We start from the raw sequence: 11,044 nt of genomic DNA on the forward strand, positions 1-11,044 counted from the left end.
TTTGACTTTAATTTGCATGGAATATCTTTTTCCATTCCCTCACTTTCAGTTTGTATGTGTCCCTAGGTCTGAAGTGGGTCTCTTGTAGACAGCATATATATGGGTTTTGGTTTTGTATCCATTCAGCTAGTCTATGTCTTTTGTTTGTAGCATTTATTCCATTTACATTTAAGTAATTATCGATATGTATTTTCCTGTTACCATTTTCTAATTGTTTTGGGTTTGTTATTGTAGGTCTTTTCCTTCTCTTGTGTTTCCTGCCCAGTGGAGTTCGTTAAGCATTTGTTGTAAAGCTGGTTTTGTGGTGCTGTATTCTCTTAACTTTTGATTGTCTGTAAAGATTTTAATTTCTCTGTCATATCTGAATGAGATCCTTGCTGAGTAGAGTAATCTTTTTTTTTTTTTTAGTACGCGGGCCTCTCACTGCTGTGGCCTCTCCCATTGTGGAGCACAGGCTACGGACGCACAGGCTCAGCGGGCATGGCTCATGGGCCCAGCTGTTCCGCGGCATGTGGGATTCTCCTGGACCAGGGCACGAACCTGTGTCCCCTGCATCAGCAGGCGGACTGTCAACCACTGTGCCACCAGGGAAGCCCGATAGAGTAATCTTGGTTGTAGGTTTTTCCCTTTCATCACTTTAAATATATCCTGCCACTCCCTTCTGGCTTGCAGAGTTTCTGCTGAAAGATCAGCTGTTAACCTTATGGGAATTCCCTTGTATATTAGTTGTTGCTTTACCCTTGCTTTTAATATTTTTTTCTTTGTATTTAATTTTTGATAGTTTGATTAATATGTGTCTTGGCATGTTTTTCTTTGGGTCTATCCTATATGGGAGCCTCTGCACTTCCTGGACTTGATTGACTGTTCCCTTTCCCATGTTAGGTAAGTTTTCAACTATAATCTCTTTAAATATTTTATCAGACCCTTTCTTTTTCTCCTCTTCTTCTGGAACCCCTGTAATTCGAATGTTGGTGCATTGAGTGTTGTGCCAGAGGTCTCTGAGACTGTCCTCAGTTCTTTTCATTGTTTTTTCTTTATTCTGCTCCCCGGCAGTTATTTCCACCATTTTATCTCCCAGCTCACTTATCCGTTCTTCTGCCTCAGTTATTGTGCTGTTGATTCCTTCTAGAGTACTTTTAATTTCAGTTATTGTGGTGTTCATCACTGTTTGTTTGCTCTTTAGTCCTTCTAGATCCTTATTAAATGTTTCTTTTCTTTTCTCCTTTCTGTTTCCAAGATTTTGGATCATCTTTACTATCATTACTCTGAATTCTTTTTGAGGTAGGTTGCCTATTTCATCTTCATTGATTTGGTCTTGTAGGTTTTTACCTTGCTCCTTCATCTGTAACATATTTTTTTGTCGATTCTTTTTTGTTTTTTGTTTTTTTTGCTGGGTGGGGCTGTATTCCTGTCTAACTGGTTGTTTGGCCTGAGGTGTGCAGCACTGTAGTTTGAAGCCAGTTGGATAGAGCCTGGTGTTGGTGCTGAGGTTAGGACCTCCAGGAGGCCTCACTCCAATTAATATTCCCTGGGATCTGAGATTCTCTGTTAGTCCAGTGGTTTGGACTCAGAGCTCCCACCACAGGAACTCGGGCCTGACCTCCAGCCTGGGAACCAAGATCCCACAAGTTGGTGGCTTGGGGTTCCTCCTGTCCCTTTTGGTGTCCATGATCCCTGGTCCCCCACTGGTGCCTGGTAGGTGCCCTAGTTGTGCAGAGACAGGAATTCTGCATCCTCCTAGTCAGCCATCTTGTCTCCGCCCTCTGCCAAGTACTTTCTTCCTTCAGTTTCTGTCATATCAGTTGCCCTGTCTGCATAGAGGCTGCTCTTATGCCATACTGTCTCCTCGAATGTGCATCCACTGTGTGCAAGCAACTACGCTGAGTCCTGTAAGAGCTACCAAATAATGAGATCCTACCAGGTGCTAGGCTTCGAGCCATCAGGCAGGCTGGCTCCTGAATGGTAAGCACACTCTGTGCTGGTAGTTGCCAAGTCCGGAATTCCGCACCTGGAGAAATTTTTCGGCCAATGGGGCAGCCACAGGGAGGTGAATGGGGGAGGAAATTAATTTTAAGGATCCAGTTTGAGGGCATTTTTATTAAGGTTAAGTAATGGGAGCATACACTGGCCCCCACTCTATTGCCATTTTCCCCATGGTTAGAATAAAAGATGTAGATGTGGACGCTGGAGAAGAGTTATGATGAAAGAAGAGAAGGAATCTGGGGGTGGTGGACATTTGTAGGCAGATAAAGTGACAAAGAAAGTGTTGGGAGGAAAAGCTGCTGAGGGTAAACCATCCTGTTCCTTTTCCACCTGCAGAACAGGACACTTGAGAGGAAGATGGTCTATTTTGAGGGTAACACACCACCTACATTTGGCAGAAAACCAGACCCTGGCTAGGTGGTTGTGGGCCTGTCCTATGCTGTCCTATGTGGAAAATTGATTCTCCCATCGCTGTGAAACCTGGCATTGCTGGCTCTTGCTCTCATTTCCAACACTGGACTCTCAGCCTCCTGAAAAACACCCTCTCCACCTCTGGTGTCCAGTCCATTCAGTTACCCTGTAATTTTCATCTCTTTCTCCCTCTCCTCTTCTGCTTCTACTCAGTGCTGTATGAAGAGGTAACTGTGACTTTGGGGACCTCTTGAGTGTCTCCCTCTGTCTCTGCTCCAGGGGTCCTGGGGGCCAAAGCTGAGTCACATTCTTCCTCCTTAACCAAAGCCAGCACCATGCTGAGCCACATCAGTGCCTGGGCCCAAAGGAAAAACGTGCACCCCTATAAATAGGTCTTTACCACTCTTTTAATTTCTTTTTCCTGGAACATTCAAGAAGTTGAACCAATATTGAAAAATTAACCTCTCTGTGCCTCAGTTCACTCGTCTGTAAAATGGGAGTTAATTACAGTCCCTGTCTCATAGCGTTGCTGTGAGGTTAAAGGCCTCTGGCTGACTGAGGCTGCTGCCTTTCTGCAATTCACTCGTAAGGCGCTGGAGAGGCAGTGATGAGCTGACCGGGTGCAGTCCTACTCTCCTGGAGCTGACAGTCTGGGAGGGAAGAGGTAATTAAGCAATAACAGAGTAACTCATGGGGTAAATGGCTTCATTTTTCTGACAGAGAACAAGCCTCCACAAGCTTGTCTCTCCACAAGCTCTAAGTCAGAAAACTTAGAAGATCTACTTCACTGTCTTTCTCATCTATCTTTCTTCAGTAGATCCTGATACTGCAGTGAGCAGATCTTTGTAGAAAAGCTTAGGGCTGTGCTGTAAAGTTTTACAGGGTGGGGCTGCTGGTGGTGGTGGCAGGAAACCAGGCACTGTGTCATGGGTTCTGCTCTCATGCTTCCCTGTTTTATCCTGAGCAAGAGGTTAGTTTCCTTGCCAGGTCTATGATATATTGGGTGGTGGAGTTCCATGTGAGGGGGGTTCTTAACTCTCCTCTTCCCATTTCTTGCTGCCCTTTCCCTTAATCCCTTTTACACGACACTTGCACACACCCTGCATATATACATACCTTTGCCATAAGACATGCCACATTTCCCTAGAGAAGTAGTCAAGCCTAAGTTCTCATCAGCCCCCTCTGGGTCTTGAAAAGTCCTAGTCTCAGGTGGTCCCTGTGTGTTTGCAGCTTTTCCCTTTCCTTCAGTCACGGCTGTTTCAAGGAGGGGGCTTGTAGCTACATCATTCCAACCTCTGCCCCCATCTTCACATGACAGTATTCTCTGTCTCTATGTCTTTTCTTCGGTCTCTTATAAGAACATTTGTCGTTAGATTTAAGGCCCATATGAATAATCCAGGATGATCTCATCTCGAGATTCTTCACTTAATTATGTGTGCAAATGTCTTTTTTTTCCCAAATAAGTTCACATTCACAGGTTCCAAGGGTTAGAATGTAGACATATCTTTTGCGGGGGTGGGAGGATGCCATTCAAACCACTATATACACAATTATTTCTTACCAGGATCAGTGCAATAGCTTTTTTACTGGTCTCCATGTTTTAATTTTTGTATTTCCCTAAACACACACACAGAATTTATTTTAGAATAAAATGTAACTTCTTACCATGGCCCACAGAGTAGGTAAATCTAATCTCTGACCTCATTTATCAGATACTACTGATATTATCCAGGCTAGTAGGTGACCCTCAGACAGAGAAAAACAGGGGCCAATCAGATTCTCATGAGCATGGGAGGTCAGCCGTTCTAAGGAGAGGCACGTAAATAACACACACACAAAGCTGAAATCAGTATGTACATTTCACGGAGGAGAGAGGGAACAGGCAGGGAGTGAGATGGCTGGGAACACTTCCAGGGGTTGGGACTCAGAAGGAGGTGGGCAGAGTAGACATCAGAGGGCGAAGTCAGAGGCACACGTACGGGGTTTAGCCTTAGGTGGGTGAGTCCATGAAGAGGCACAGCATTGTTACAGCTACTGAGGTCAGTCTGTTCATTCCTCCTCTGCATTCCTGGGTCCTGCATAAGTGTTGTACCACCAAGGGGCAAGACGCCACTAGAGGATGGTAACTGAACTGCAGCAGTCACCTTGTGTTCAGGGAATAAAGCCTTCGCAAAAGTGAATTATCCAGATATGTGAATATCACAGCGGTGGAGTAAAAAGAATATGAATTAGACACCTGCTTTTAAGTTCCAGTTCTTCCACTTACTAGACTTGTTTAAGTTACTTTCCCTCTTTGGAAAATTCATCTGTAAAACGGGCATAAAAGCACCTGTGCTGGATGCTGTGGATTGGGTCACCCAGTCTCCATTTTAGCATTCTTCTCCCTGGAGAGGCTGGAAGACTAAAAACTACATTTCTCAGATTTCTCAGTTCAAAATATGAATTTGATTTTACCAATTTGATACACTTGTATGATTTTTAGAAAGCTAGAGGTAAAAGGAGGCCATTATCTGGGGAAAAAATATTGTAGAAACACATGACATCCCTACAGATGGTTCCAGGGTCAAGTCTCCAGTTTCCTGGGGATAGAGAAAGAGTGGTAGTGTCCACAGCTGCTTGGTATGACTTCTAATCCTGATCACAGATTGGGCTGTCCATTCTCCAGTTTTCTGAGCATGAGAAGTAGTTGGCAGGGCAGTGGCTTTTTGCTTCTATAGCTACAGTGACAGTCTCAGAGGAATAGCTCCCATGGTGGATCAGTTCTCCATTTCTGGGGATTATTCCAAGAGGACCAGTCTGGAACCTGATCCTTAAGCCCTTCTGATGATTTTGAAAAGGGCCTAATCTTAGGAACCAAATCCTTTCTTGCTTAAAATTCTCAAAGTAGTTTCTATTTCCTGAATTGGAGAAAGGGACCCTTAGAAAGGCATGAGGGGTGTTGCCTGGGAAAGACCAGTTCAGCATGAAGAAGACTCACAGTATACTGTGGTATTTACCTTGCAGAGTACACTTGAGGCGCAGGTCTGGCCTTTGGCTTACCGTCTTAGGACCTGATGTATTAGGATTGATGGGGCTTGGACACTGACTCATGCTAACAAATCTCTCAAGATGAGAATTTATGAAATCAGAATGCTGATTTAGTCATTTATAATGAGAAAGGCACTGCCAAGAAGACCAGATGCAAGTTTTAGCCTGACTAGAAGCTCTGTCAATTGTGGTCAAGCCACATGGGAATTTAAATTATCAAAGGCTGCTCAGTGAACAAGCTATAGAAACAAAGAAAGAGCCACACGGAGGTGGAGTTGCCTCCTGTGCCAGCCTAACCATGGGTCTCGGGCACCTGGACGGTGTGTGGAGGGGACTTTCCAAAATGGTGTCCCTGAGGTCCTCCTTTCCATGCTTTTAAGGCAGACCAGAATTCCTTCCGATTCTAAACATCACAAATCCTAAGACCTAGGAGGCATTCTGCTCCTTAGGTAATGCCTAAGAATATCTCTATTATGTTTCATAATTAGTGGATTCTCAGTTTTACATCTCATAAGATAAACTTACTTCTCCAATTTCCAAGGTCTTAGAGAAAAACTACCCAAAGCACATACCTGTCAAGGTTGTTGTGAGAATTAAATTAAGTAAAATCAGTGTATGTATTCAAAATACCTACCATAATATCTGGCATATAGCTGCATATTTAATAAAATTAATTTTCTTTTTATGATCCTTTTTTCCTCTCCCAGATTTGAGCATAACTTTAATAATATTAAACATCTTAATATAAATCTTTGGAGAGTACGTTGTTTACTTATCTGCCTTCCTAAAGAAAGGATACCAAACTTAACTTGGCTTTTTCTTATTGACTTTTGGTTATCAATATAAACAGCCATTACTTTTAATGTAATGATACTCTCTGGGGTTCATTTGGATATAGATTAACTTGTTTCGAAGTCAGATGGCTCTCCCTTCCTTTGTTTTTCTTGTTCCATGTCTCCTACTTAGGATTTATAGTCTCCTCCTTTAGAGATAATTGGTACTTTGTTACTTCTAGGTACTGCCAATTTGCCTGTCTTTATCAACCATGACCTACCTGTAGGTTACACATCAGGTACTAAGCCTTGTCAGAATTGCTTATCAAATAAGAACTGTCAAAGCTCTGAGTGAGCATCTAAGCATTGCCTATGGGTTCTAGGCAGATGAGAGAAATTCTAGGTGAAGCAGTAAGTTTGAGAGCTCTAGACAGGATGAATGCAGGGAGGCCAACCAAAAAGTACATGCAGGTGTCATAAGTCAGTCCAAAAGCATCCTGAAATCAAGAGGTCAGTGCTAACAAGTATAGCTGAAGTCCTATTGGAGCAGAGGCTGTTTTCTCTCTGCTGCTGCATACTGCCTGCCAATCAGGTGGAATTTATCATAAATATGAAAGAACTGCAGAAAGCAGGGAGAGGAGCCCAGATCAGTCAGTAAGAAAAGTCTTTTGGAAATTACCCTGTGGGATTTTAATCCTACAGCCTCCACCAAAAGAATAGAATGTCTCTTTGTAATTTCCAGACTTTGGTTTTTGGAACTGCACCTCTTCTTCTTCAAGTCACCCTTATGTATTTTGAAGACATGAATATTAGCACTTCTTCTGGCACCTTAACTTTGCCTTGGGTACAGAGGTGAAGGCCTTCAATCAGCAGCCCTTAGAAGTCCATGCTCAATGAGAAAATGTAACTGGGCTTCCAAGAGGGGGCTAGGAAGTGTTGACACAGAGACAATGTTAGCGCAAGTCCGTGTGCCTGAAGCACAGCGAGGCCAAACAAACCGAAACGTTGGACTTTGGAGCAGAGAAAGTTTTATTGCAGGGAGACAGGTGGCTCGCAAGGAGACAGGTGGCTCATGCCCTAAAAATCCTTGAGCTCCCCAAACGATTTTGGCAAAGCATTTTTAAAAGCCAGGTGAGGGATGGGGGTCACAGGGTACGTGATCAGCTCGTGCACAAGTCTCTGATTGGCTGATGGTGAGGGAACAGGGTAATGTCACAGGGGTTAACATTATTAGTCCTTAGGCTCCAGGACGTGTGGGGGCTATGTGCTCAGGGTCGTTATGTAGTTAACATCTTCCACTTGGGAGGAGGGTTCACATCTGTAAAACAACTCAGGAAATGTGCATCAAATACTGTTATCTAGGTACTTCAGAGAGGAGCTAAGGCAGAGGATATGGGGAAAGAGCCTGTCCTGGGAAGGCCCCATAGGGTCCTGCTCCCTTACAATTGGACTTGGAGGTGCAGGCAGGCAAGGGAGAGATTGCAATGTAAACATAGATTGCACCTCTCTAGGCAATCTGCCAGCAAAGGACTCAACCAGGACTTTGCCCTAATTTCTGTCTAACTCCCAGTATCTTTAGAAAAATATGTAAGATCTGAGCAAAGGTCAGTTATCATCAGGAAGAGTAGGCTTAATATTGATTAATGAAGAGTAAACTCAGACTCTCAGAGAAAGGATTATATTTAGCAAAACATCTTGATAAGCTATGTTTTGACATGAAAGAGTAGCCCTCAAAGAATTTTCTGGACTGGCTGGCATCAATCAAAGAAGACAAAACCATTTCTGCAAAAATCATGAAAGCAGAATTTTGAGTGTCCAGGGGCAACCGAAGAAGGAAAAAGGTGAGGACAGACCCGACCCCTTTATTTTCCTCCTTCCACCAAAGGCACAAGGAATAATCAAAGGGAAGGGGAGAGGGGGTATTGGGGAGAGGACTTAGCAAGATGCACACCGCTGAGGAGAGGCATGGAGAGGTTCTGTATCCAACCTTGGGGAATTTGTAGGGGCTGCGACCTCCATGTCTGTGTCCCAAGATCCTTAATAAAACCTTTCTCTTCATAACTGCTTATGTGGTGTTGCTTTGGAAAAACAAGGGAAAGGGACTGAGCTCTAGGTTTGGGTTGCTGCAAGATGGAGAAGAAAAAGCACTCCATGAGGGAAGATGGCGGAAAGTACGAGAATTCTGTGAAAGGAGGAGGTGGATTAAGCAGTTGAAGCCAAATCTGGCCTCTGTACCCCAACACCGAATTATATCTCGGAGACAGAGTTTTGGGTAAAGTAGAAAAGAATAGCTTTGTTGCTTTGCCAGGCCAAGGCGGGACACAGTGGGCAGATGCCCTCAAAACTGTGTGTCTCAACCTGGAGGGGGTAGTGAGGAGTTTTATAGTAATGGTTCAAAGAGGGTGTGATCAGCTCATGGACATTCTTCTGATTGGTTGGTGGTGAGGTAAGTGGGAGTCAACATCATTAACCTTCAGGTTCCAACCCATCTGGGCAGCATACCATTAATTTCTTCCACCTGGTGGGGGTTTCAGTATCTGCAAAACATCTCAAAGATATTGTTATGTGTGTCCCTTGAGGGGGAAACAGGACCCTGCCGCAAGGCTGCACTATTGTTTCTTTTGACTGTTCCTCCCTTGTCTCCACATACCCTCCCTTCCTTAATTAGCAACTGTTTGAACCTGCCCCTTGGAACTCAGGGAAGGTCATGGAAGCTGAATGAAGCCTATTTCCTGTAATCAAGAAATGGGAGAGACAGAAAGGCTTTTGCACCCAGGAGCCCCACAGGGTCCTGCTCAGTATCACAATGATTGGAATATATAACTCACTAAGAATTTCCAGTGATCATGGTGGAAGGAGAGTGCTGTGTGTTCATACTATGCAGGATCAAGTTCAACCCATTTTTATTTAAATCTCAAAGGACTGGCAATCTGGGTGGGATCGAGAGCACAGGGCACCCAGAGTCAGTGCAGTCAGGAGCTACAAGGTTTGGCTTAAAGAAGAGGAGGGTGTCAAGTACAAGACAGCATAAGTAGACCCTTGTGTCCTGCCTTTGGAACAGATAGTTCAACTTCTTACAGTTCCCCTTGACCTCTTGGAAGATGTTAATAACTTAACTTTCCAGAAGCCAGAGAGGGAAGCTTTTCTTCTAGTACTTCCTAGACTTGTTTCCTCCCGCACTATGTTGTCTGACTGGCCAACACGGTTTTCTGCTAATTCCTAAAATAATCCCTGAACTTTCTTCCCATTGTGTTAATACACAACAGGAGATCATACTGACTCATGCTTCTCAGGCTTTAAAAAGCCCATAGCACCAAATAGTACTTCCTCTTTGTTCTCTAAGTCTTAAAAGACCTTTGATGGAGATCAGTAAAATTCTGTCCCACTAAATATGTTAACTGCAGGGTTTTAACTACTTGATGAAAGGCCCTTTCCCTTGAGAAGAAAACATCTTCTTCCAATTAGAAACAACTGATCCTCAAGGATAAGTCACACAGCTCACTGCCTGGCCCCCACGTGAGGCTTCTCAGGACTCGCGTTTGGGTTTGAAGTCACTTTGTATAAGGGACTTCTCGTTATGGAAGGGGACAAAGCTGAGTGGAGGAGTAGGAACATGAGCTCTCTGGAAGGTTCTATGCTGCTGCCAAATGCTTCCACTGAAAGAGTGGAACAGAGTGTCTGTGAGACATTTTGACACCAGATTACCCAAAGCTTTTAAGAGCCTTAGTCAGGGCCAGAAACCCTTACTCATGAGTAAGGATCTTGTGTGTGAAAGGAATGTTCTGGCCTAAGTTTTTTCAACTTCATAAATAGAACCAGAGTGAAATCTGAGGTAAATAAAACTTAATGAGTTATAGCAGTGTTGTTCACAATAGCCGAAAGGCAGAAGTGGCCTAAGTGCCCATCGACAGATGCATGGATAAACAAATGTAGTATTGTTTGGCCTTAAAAAGGAAGGAGACTCTGATACAGGCTACAACATGGATGAAACTTGAAGACATTGTGCTAAGTGAAATAGCCAGTCACAAACATGCTGCATGATTCCACATGTATGAGGCACCTAGAGTAGTCACATTCACAGATACAGAAAGTAGAGTGGTGGTTGCCAGCATCTCGGGGGAGGGGAGAATGAGAAGCTATTATTTAATGGGTGCAGAGTTTCAGTATGAAAAGATGAAAATAGATCTGGAGATGGAGGTTGGTGATGGTTGCACAACTATGCGAGTATACTTAATGCCACTGAACTGTATATTTAAAAATGGTTACAGTGGTAAAAATGATAAAATTTATGTTACGTATATTCTACCACAATAAAAAAAAGTTTAGTGAGAAAGATATTGTGCTGTTTGCAAAATTTTGCATTTCTTTAAATCATATTTTTCCACGTGTGTTCCATGAAAGCACTCATGAGAAAAAGATTCTGTTGTTTGAATCAGCTAGGGAACTCTCCATACACAAAGCACATTAAGTACAGAAAAGTCGCTGACAAGACCTGCATTGAAATTTTTAAAGCTTTGTTTAAGCCAGCTTTTCACATATGTATTTGACCCCAGAACACCTTTTTCTCAGAGATCCCTTAAATACCAGAAATCCCTAAAAACATCAGCTTGGAAAGCACAATTTATTTATTTTTTAAATATTATTTATTTTTTTCATACAGCAGGTTATTATTAGTTATCCATTTTATACATATTATTGTATACATGTCAATCCCAATCTCCCAATTGATCACACCACTCCCCACCTCCCCACCGCTTTCCCCCTTTGGTGTCCATACATTTGTCCTCTACATCTGTGTCTCAATTTCTGCCCTGCAAACCAGTCCATCTGTACCATTTTTCTGGGTTTCA

This window comes from Tursiops truncatus, chromosome 14 (assembly GCF_011762595.2).
Source record: "Tursiops truncatus isolate mTurTru1 chromosome 14, mTurTru1.mat.Y, whole genome shotgun sequence".
Lineage (NCBI taxonomy): Eukaryota > Metazoa > Chordata > Mammalia > Artiodactyla > Delphinidae > Tursiops > Tursiops truncatus.